Below are 10,655 nucleotides of genomic sequence, written 5' to 3'. Positions count from 1 at the left end.
AAGAAGCACTGTATACTAGTATCCGAGTGATAGGTCTTCTCTTTAGCTGATCGCTTCACGTTAGTTTCAGGAGTCACATTCTCTCAGTTAAACTTTCCTTAATAGCATATCAATAATCTAATCGTTTTGAACCAGGGCCTTAAGTAATTGGATCACGTAGCTGATGAAAAATATGATATAACAAATGTAGAAAGCTACTGCTGTTATTTCAATGTGTCAGCTGCATATTATATTATATATAAGCAGCATTTAGGTAAATATACATATGGGTTCAACTCAACATCACAGATAACCAATATTAAAGGACTCAGATCAGGACTGAAAAGACAGCTTTTGGGACATCCCTACTTTTCATGCATTTGGGGTAAAGCAATGTATGCATTCTGCAGTTTTTGTACTTTCTTAGCAGTTCCCCTTTCTCTTGCAGTTTCCTGTCATTTTTTAAATATGAAGTATGCCTTGTACCTTGGAGTAACAAATGCGCAGCAGAAATCGTTGGCAGCAAATGTTCAAGTGTCATTAAATCCTATTCCAGATCAGGTTCTGTTGGATCATCTTTCAGAAAAGTGACTTTCTTCATCTAATGAACTTTTCCAGTTCATCTAGATATGGAATACAAGATGGGATAAAGAAATTGAAAATAGCACGCCATCAATTTTCTATTTTATTGCATTGCCCATAAACATGTGTTTTACTTATATATCATACCCCGTGGCAAACCAAGCAGCAGCTAGTTTAAAATGAAAAAGGGATGGTGTTTCAGTGTCTGTGCTTACAGCTGCACTTTCTTTAAGTAGCTCTGGAACATTGTAAGCAACCAGATTTTATTCTATAAAAATCAATGTCTTGGTTTCTGATGTCAACTTTGATGTTAGTGCAAAACAGCACCTGTTATCTTTTTATGTCACAGCCGAAAGCAATCCAGAGGAATGCAAGTAAAATTCATTCCACATAGGCGTGAGCTTGTAGTGTTGGCTTGGAGCAACTAGTACCTTGCTTATATCCAAAATAAACTAACCATTCCCATTTCATTTTTTAATCTTCCATAGTAAGTAGTTCTGAGTGAGCAGATAGGGAGTTCAATTTTGCGCAAAGAAAGATCAAAAAGACGCAGAGCTGTTGATGAAGAACAAGCCTGTGACATTTTAGCTTTCAAAAGCCGACTCTTTCAACTTGATGCTGGTATTTTTTTCCGGTGTAGGTATTTAATTTGTCTGGCAGGTATGCAGGGAGAGGAGCGGAGCAAGGGGGGAGCAGGGAGGCCTCATGGGCATCAGGCAGGAGGGTAAACAAGCTTCAAAGCCCCAGCAGAAGCCTCAGACTTGACCCAGGGTGAAGCACGACTCATTAGTTACATGCCAGGCAGCATCTGGAGTAATCACACCAAACACCATGGACTATATCACTGTGAACACACCGTGCAGGAGCAAAATGCTAACAAGGCGTACCATTTAGTGATAATGTGTTTTTTTTTATGTAGAGGAAACACCTCCAAAAAACATCCACAGTGAATTTGTTCAATCTGAAAGATAATTCATGAATATAGAGAAATATCATTGATACTCTTAGATTCAAAAACTTTTCCTCCTTCCGTCTCAGTTCTCAGAACAAGACAACATCTCTTTTTTTTCCCCCTCTGTGCTAGATTTCACTTTATTGAACAAAGTAACATGGAATTTCCTTGCTGATACATGCAATTACTCCTGTGAGATGACAACACAGCACTTCTCCAAATTCATTTTTCATATTTTAAATTAGATTTTTTTTCCAGAGCTACGATACATTTCTGTTTTATTGGGGACTTTTGCTTCCCAGGAACAACCTACATAGTCCACATAGATGAGATAAACCTGGTTGTACAGTATACCTGAGGCACTTGCACAGAAATCCATCAACGCATTCTCTTATCATCAGAGGAAATCATTGATTTATTACAGGCGGAGAATACTGTCCTTGTCAAAGCGCACCAACCTGTCCCGCTATCACTTTGATCATGTAATGACAAAATACGGTGATGAAAACCTCAAAAGGTGTTGTAGCGTGTCCACCCACTGCAAGAGACCTCACGGCGGAGACCATCATTCCCTCCGACGGCTTCTCTGGTTGTCCGATGATGGATAACCTGGCGGCAGATGTTTCAGGAAGTAGCCCATTGATAACAGTCCCAGAGGAGCTCCCTGATTGGAGTTCATCATCCCTCCCCCTGCCCCACCAGCCCATCCATCACTGGCTGAAATTGGAAGCTGCCCTTGAGTGTCAGCGACCAAGTGTTGATGGAATAGGTGCTGATGAGATGCACTGATTTGAGCGCTTCGCAGTACCCCGATAGGGCACGGAGATGCACACAGTTTAGATTTTGGGTGTTTAGCTAATGTTGTGCGTAAATCTGGACAATTTCACACATTGACAGATGCAGAGAAAAGAGAGGAACACACCGGATACATTATGTGTCCTCATATGACGCATGTCACTTTACGGACCGGATGTGACTTGCATAAAAAATGCAAATCAAGCTGGTGACTCAAATGTAAAAGGTTCTCAGGCCTTAATTGGCGCCAATACGGGAAATGGGCATGTGGAGTATCCTGATGTGGTGCATCATGTTTTACCACCACCAGTGGTTGGAGTTGCATATAAAAGAATAGGCGTGGGTGTTCTTATAGATGGCTAAGCGACAGCAGTCATGCAGGCTTTTGTACCTAACCGTTGAAGGTGAAGTGGGAGTAAACCCTAAAAGGTAAAGTTCTTGATTTACCAGTCAATATAAATTGCAATCCTCATCTGTGGTATTGAAACAATAAGATCACAGATACAAGTCGCCAAACTGATAGTCCTTTATAGATGTCCAGGGATCCAAGTAGAACTATGCATCAAAAAGAGAGGAAAAAAAAAAAGAAAAGAGAACTGAGGTGTTCTGATTAGGATTCCTCACTTTGGGTTTCATTCCTTCCAGCAGGAGAACCAAGGGTAGACAAGAACATGCTGGAGAGATTATATCCTATCTGATGCCCCTGGAAACTTATTGGGGCGGCAATGGAGCGATGGATGTTGTGACACTGAATGCACATTTGTACATGTTATACACATGTTTCAACCCAAAGGGAACTTTTCATAAAAGTTTAAATTCAACACCCACATTTCTTATATCATGACATTGTGCAAATAGCGAATATGGGTCCAGCTTTTTGCAGACTTTTGCTCTGACACATTGTGTTGACAAAGAAGAAACCTTCCTCAACATCAGCATCTAGTTCTCCCAAAAGACCTTCTTGTTCACCCAAGTAACTTTCTGGCTCCTACAGTGCCTCTTTGGTTAGATCAAGGGTCCTTCCTCAGCGAGCTTAGGGCAAAAATAAAACCTAACCCCGAACATAATGCTGTGGTGGTTGTGGTCTCCCTTTCTTACTTTTGCTTCTGCTCTTTAAGAGAGTTTTAGCACACCACTGCACTGAATTACCATTTTTATTGGGTAGAGTGGGTACTAAAGTGTTGGCTTGTGATCATTTTATAGTCAAGCAATGCCTACTTGTGCCCACTCATCACAGATTGCATACGTCTATGAGCTGTGAGTAGTTCAACCAAAGAGGGATGTTTCCCTTTAAGAGTAAAGTTTTGTTTTTACAGTTTTTAAGAGTCGACAACTCAGATTTATCTTGTGACCCCCCCTGGGGGGTCTTGACCAACTGCTGATCTAATATTAAAATCATGCATCAAATCCTTTCTAAAGCCTATAATGTTGTATAATGTTCTCAGAGAGGTGCTGATTCAACTATAAGTCATTTTTTGAAGGCCAGGTAGTGGTGGTGTTGCATTGTCCATTAATGGGCTGATGTTACAGAACTGTTAGACTATAATGTGACCTTTTTGGCATGTTGTACAGAAACACCATACACTATTAAGTGCTCATCACCCAAAATGTCATAAAAATAAGAAACACAAACCAAGAAACTCCAGGATTACATAAAAGAGTCTTGCCAGGTAGATAATGTTGCCTTTCTAAGCAGACAAAGAGATCTGCCCTTGGTGTGCTGCTGCTATTCGTATTTTCAGCTGCAGTGTTACTCTTCCGAGCCTGTCGGCGGGGTGCAAAAAGCATTCAGCTCTGAAGGATTTGAGAAACAGTGCAATCGTCCTGAATTTAAATGGGTTCAGGGCCCAGCGTACAGATGGCTGCGTACACAGCCAGATACGCCGTTCAATAGTTCAGAACCCGCTCTTTTCTCTCTCTAATCGCACCCTCTCTTTTTCTCATTGCTGTCTTTTGCGGCCTCTTTATCACTCTGCTTCTTTACACACCTTGTACATGTACACTTGCAAACACACATCCAGAAGCACACACTGTTTTACTCCTTTTCATTCTCTGGCTGTCTCTCTTAACCTCAACCAGCTTTGCCTCTCTTTTCTCTGTCTAACAACCCCCCTTTCCCTCTCTCCTCCCTATTTCCCAGTACTGAGGAATGAGATAAAGAAATCGTTTTTCTTTCACCGCCAATCAGGTCAGCACAATTACACAAACCAGCAAACACGCTTCTCTCTTTGTGTCTCTTTAACATGCCTTCTCTTTTCCTCCCCTCCTCCTTTTCCAAGTTTCCAAACACTGAGAAACGAGATAAAGAAATCACTTTTTGAGGTAGGTGCAATGGCACAAACTAGCAAGCATACCCCTCTACCGCTACCCATTTTCCTTGGCTGACACCCTCACCCTTTTGTTTGTTCTTCTTTTTCTACCAGACACACATGCCTGCGTAAATTACCTCAAACAATTATTTTCTTTGCTCTCATTACAGCACAAACTCAAACTGCGGAGATAAAGCAGTCCAGACTTTCACGTTTCACATAACAAAGTCCGACACAACGAGAGAACGCTGTCGCTGCAGCACAACAGAGTGATAGATTAACACCACAGTACCAGATTAAAACAAATGGGGACCAGTAAAGGCTTCCAGACATCTCAGATCTCATCTGACGTAACGGGCCACCCGGGGAACCAGATGCCGTGCTTATGTGCTCAAAGATGGGAATTCCACTACGTGCAGTGTTGTACATTTTTCAAAGCCAGCATCATCGTGCATGCTCAACTGTGTGTTTCTTTCTGTCACCTTGATGTCTACCAAAGGGTAACACCAGCTTCACTAATGTATCTTGACTAGTCAAAATAACTGAGTCAACTCTCCAGTATGGACAGGTATGGCAAAGTGTCAACAAAAGCTGGACTTTTGCTGTTTCACAAGGGCAGAATTAATTGAATTGATGAAGTCCTGTTGTATTATTATTTTGCATTGCATGTGGGTTTCTGTTTCACATAGTGCTGAGTATATGGCTGAAATCAACCTTACAATAATAACATGAAGATTTTTCTGAAAGCTAAACTAATCTGAGGGTTTGTTAAAGACCTTTCTGATTGTGTCACTTCTCTTTAAAAATTTACCATGGTGAGTCAGTATTACAAATATGTAAAAATAATAAATAATCCTAATTATATTAATTGTATTTGAGTGTGATACTCACATATTATGACTTAAATGTTAAAATTTCCTTTCAGCTGTTGAGACAATGGTTATGAATTATCTAGAGATCTAAAAACTTCACCTGTCAACCACATTTTGCTTGTCTTTTGACCAGCAAATCACCAAATCAGTGCTTATACTGCATCTCTTCTTTTAATCCAATGATGAAAGTAGAGTGAAACTTGTAAATGTCCCTAAATAAATATTGTGTCTTCCCATTAGGACAACCTGGTCTTATCTTACATCTTTTCATGATCTCATTTTAAATGAATCACATTCAATCAGTGTTTTTTCTCACTATTAAAGCAACTTATGGTTATTTAAACAGTTTGTTCTACTTGAATCAGAACTGCAGTTTGGGCAAAGCTGAGAAAAAAAAACATCATATCCCAAAGTATGCTGGTTACATAAAAGGAAAATACACAAGACTTTGCAAGATGCTGGGTGCTTTGTTTATTAGGCTAGACATGAGAGAAAAGAAAGTTTAAAGAGTCTACCACAGCACAGTCTGTTTTTAAAATACATTTGAAGTCTGTTTCCCACAATCCACTGTGTGGAATTCCCTTCTTGGCGTTTGTTAGCGTCTCATAAATTCAGTATGAGAGGGAGACTAGAGATGGGAAATGGAATTCAAAGAAAGGAGGAAACAACATTTTACAAGAAAAGGAAAAAATCTATATTTACATTAAGAAGCTTTCAGATACCGAGCATAAGGCTTTACAGCTGATTTATGGTCATGCACAATACACACATAAACACACACACAAACAATATAGCATCCCCACAAAATAATTTCCCAAAGACAGCTTTGGTGAACTGGATGGCTAATTTTGTTGTCCAACAATTGTCTGAGCCCAAAGCTGGCAGAAGAAGACGACAATGTAATTAGCCATTTTACTATCACGTCTGACCAAAGGAAGCCTAATTGTTTCTGCTGACGGCACAGACAAAAGGTCGAGGGGAGAAACTGAACACCCATTTGTTACAGTCCTCCGTTAATAGGGGGTTAAATTAAGAAAAAAAATCTATTACCACCCCCTGCAAAAAAAAATCCATATGATTTACTTGCATGCAAATGGGGTTGCTATTTAACCTTAGATGGTAATTATAGTCTTTATGAGATGAGTGTGATAAGAGGTTTGTTTAGCATATGTAATAATATGCTGATTGGAAAAAATGTCCTTTAAGGGCTGTAACCCCTGTATTACGTGTACAAGAGTATAATATCCAGTGCAATTACACAAGATGTCATACACATCATGTGTCTCCTCCCTAAAATATGCATGTGGGATCAAACACAGATTGGTTACAGGCCCAAACAGCAGACTTTCTTTACCATTACTGCTTCATAAAATGTAATCTTCACATAACAGCCCACACACACAAACACATCATTAACATCATGGAAATCCACAGCAGGAATCTTGGCTCTTTGTTCCTGCCTTTGCTACAGTGTTTGATATATAACATAACATACATAGTCCAAAGTCAAAGTAGTGCATGAGTGCATTTAATATGTTTCATTAAAAAATATATATTTTGTCTGGCCAGTCGTCCATATAATTCTTAATTGCTTTTAGGTGCTCTACATCAAATCTTGGGTATTTTTTATGTATATAGGGATTCTTTGGTATTTCTTCCATTGTTGTTTAGAGAGGTGGATAGTTATATATTGTATTTATTTGGGATTCAGTTTCTATGTATCATACATAGATGCATGTATGCATGCCTGTTGAATATATGAGTTCAATCTTGATCTTTGGAACAGTAGTTTTACATAATCTTAACTTAAAATCCACTTACTTTCTTTTTCTGGAGCTTTCAACTGCATCTCACAGCTCTCATCAGTGAATGGCGTTTGCTCAGTTGTCATTCACTTCAGTTGATCAGTGCTGAGGACCCTCCTACACAGAGTAGAACATCTTGTCAGTGAGGAGGAGAAGGAGGAGGAGGATGAGAGGGGGAGGGGGGATTTAGAGGCCAGTGCAAAGAACAGATTTTAAAAATTCTGCCTTTTAAGACCAGGATGGACACCTTTCAAATCAACCAGGACCATCAGAATCATCCTAGTCAGACTTCCTACAAGGCTGGGCTGGCAGAACTGAACAGAGTCAGAGTGTTCAAATCACCCTGAGCCAGCACTTAACAAAAAACCTTTAATTCACCAAGATCTCTGCTGGTACACCCTAAAGACAGGACCCACCCGCAGAAGAAATGCTGTATGACTTCACATGTGACAACACACTTTGGATAAGATTATTTTGGTCAAAATATTTTTGTAATATTTGGCCATATAACCAAAGTTGAGGAGGTTCATTGATACATATTGGATATATTTTGTTTGTTTATATGCATTTTAAATTTTCATTGAGCGATTTTTTCACTTTTTATGACAATACACATTTTTATGCTAATACTCTTATGTATACATTTTAAGCCTGACCATTTCTAACTGCAGTGGGGGTAAAAGGCCCCAGCCTGACAGTTTTGCATGAAGCTACAAATGAGACTTAGGAATTGGAACAATTTCCATCTGTGGAGCCACATAAGGACAACTCTGGTGTGGCTGAAGCATAGCTTACAGTATGTGATTGAAAAAGCTACATGGAAAAGCATGTATGCTAGTGGGGGAATCGTTAGCCGCAGTCTTACTAGCGCCAAATCCCTCATTTGGTCTTTTGTTTCATTCGGTCTCTGCAGTCCGAGATAAGCTCGATGCGTGGGCTAAGCACAGGCTAACCCTCTCAGCCATTACATGCTGTGCCTAGTGGCCAAATCTGGACAATGACAGTGTGCTGGGCAAACTAGCCACGTTTGTGCAGTAGGCTGCTAAAACACTGGAGGCTGGATGGACAAAGATGTTAAGGAGGATAATGTGAAGAAACTGAGTATAATCCAATCAGGTCAAGGTTTCTGCATATAAAGCTGCCTCAATCAGTGGAATCTTATCAGGAAACATGTAGTGGTGAGCTGCAGCTAAGGCTTTTTGCCCTTCTTCACTGCAAATACCAGATTTTTGCTAATTACCTAAAAAGAAACATTATAGCTTAAAGCAAGGCCACACTCTGGTATCGCCTTTCAACTAAAGTTACGTCTGCAGATTGGCTGTGGATACTAGGAATTGATCTCGCTGTCAACTCTGCAGCACAACATTTTTACAACAATGTGCACTTTTATTGATTGAAATCTCAGTGGCTCCACGGTAATTTTATTCAGCTCCTATCGTTCAGCAATGGCAAAAACTTTGGGTGAACTGATAAAAGCTACTTTTCCAAGAGATAACATGACAAGAGTGTATCCCAACAGAGAATTGAAGAGATACAGAGGCAAGATGTGTCTGCAGAGTTTCTGAGAAGTATGCATTTGTGTTACATATAGAATAAAACATTATTTCTACAGCCTGAAAAAAACCCTGAAACCCTTAAACCCCCTTGCCCAACATCTTTTTAACATCTATATTCTAAACCATGTGGACATCAATGGCAGCAGAGGAGAAGAGCCAGGCTGATTCAGGCTTTGGGGCCAAGATGGACAGGCCTTGGCCTCAGGTCACTGACTCCATGTTTTTCATTTGGAGCCCCTATCTCGGCCACTCTCCAGTCTTTATTTTCCATTAGGAAGAGAAATGCCCGTGCAAGAAAAGTGGAAGCTGAGAGAGAAAGAGGGCAATACATACACACACACACACACACACACAGACACACACTCAGCGAGAGGGAAAGGAGGAGAGCAGAAACACTGAAGACAAAATGGCTTTCATTCGCACAGCAGTAGAAGGCCAGAGGTCCCTTATTTTTTCCCTCATTCTGTTCTTTCTCTTCATTTCTAGCTGCCTTTCATCTCTTCTGCGAGGCATATGGTTGTGTACCGCGCTTTCAAATCACATAAAAGATGTTTACACATGCTCCAACAAGTCTCTGTGATAAGCTTGTTTTGTGGAATTGTATGCAAATAAACTCAGATCACTGCAATGAGAAGAAATACTTTCATGAGCACACACAGTTGGGGACTTTACACATCAGGTTGCTCACACATACACATGCATAAACGGTAGGTGGCAAATATGAAGTGGAAAAGATAATCTCTCATTCTGGTTATGAGGTGTGTGTGTGTGGATCTACGTGTGTTTGGCTCATTTTTGTGTATGTGTTTGCTGAGTGCAGGGCCGTCGGCGTGCAGCGACAGTGATGAATAAGCATTATTAAACAGGAGACACAGGCCTGGTGGTGTCATTAATCTTCATCCCTACTGGCACCATCACAGAACTCATTCCCTGTCCGCCCTCCGCAACATCTACACATCTCATTGTCAACGGCACAAAGGAAGCAGAACTGGTTGTTCAGGTTCTGATTGGGTTTGGGTATGGCTCCTGAACCAGAATGGACCGATCTCAGGTCCAACGGGGGGGGGGACACACACACACGCAAGAAGTGATTAACATCCACTTGCATCAGATGACTGATGGGACAAAGAGAGAGGATGACACCTCGTCCGGTGGCTCAGAATTAATCACACTTTGCTTGGGGTTGATCCACAAGTCTATTGTGGTGAATGAACTGACTCTAGAAAGGATTGTGAACCTGTAAAGAGGCTCGCTGACAGTGAGTGCCGCACTGCGGCTTCTGACATTACACTTAAAAAAGGATAAAGTCGTTCCCTGTCTGGTTGCTGCTCACCTGGAAATAAAGATCGGGATGAACAGAAGCAGGCTGGAGAAAAAGAGATGAATCATCAAGCAGTGCTTTTTTTTTATCAGCACCTCAAATCACCAGGTGGGAGGAAGAGTGGAAATAATGGCATCTGTGCAAACTCAGAGAGCCACATTAGTGGTCGTGGATGATGGTGCAGTACATGCACAGACACACACAGATGGAAACGTTTGAATATATTCATTCATTTCCCATAAACACATTTGCATGTTCTTTCTCTGATCAAAAATATACTCCCACACACTGTCAACACATATAGGATATTTACTGAAAGTTAGGTCTGTTTAGATCATTTAAACATATTTGTTCACTAACAGGAAATAAAAACAATCCTAAAGACCAAGCGATGAATTGTTCAAAAGAGGAAAGAAAACAAACTCGATTCACATCTTAAAACTGGCAAAAGAACAGAGGGTGAACCCGTTCTGTTAGCTTGGCA

The sequence above is a fragment of the Morone saxatilis genome, unplaced genomic scaffold (genome assembly GCF_004916995.1).
Source record: "Morone saxatilis isolate NCDOM2014 unplaced genomic scaffold, NCSU_SB_2.0 Contig23, whole genome shotgun sequence".
NCBI lineage: Eukaryota > Metazoa > Chordata > Actinopteri > Moronidae > Morone > Morone saxatilis.
This window is presented reverse-complemented; position numbering follows the sequence as displayed.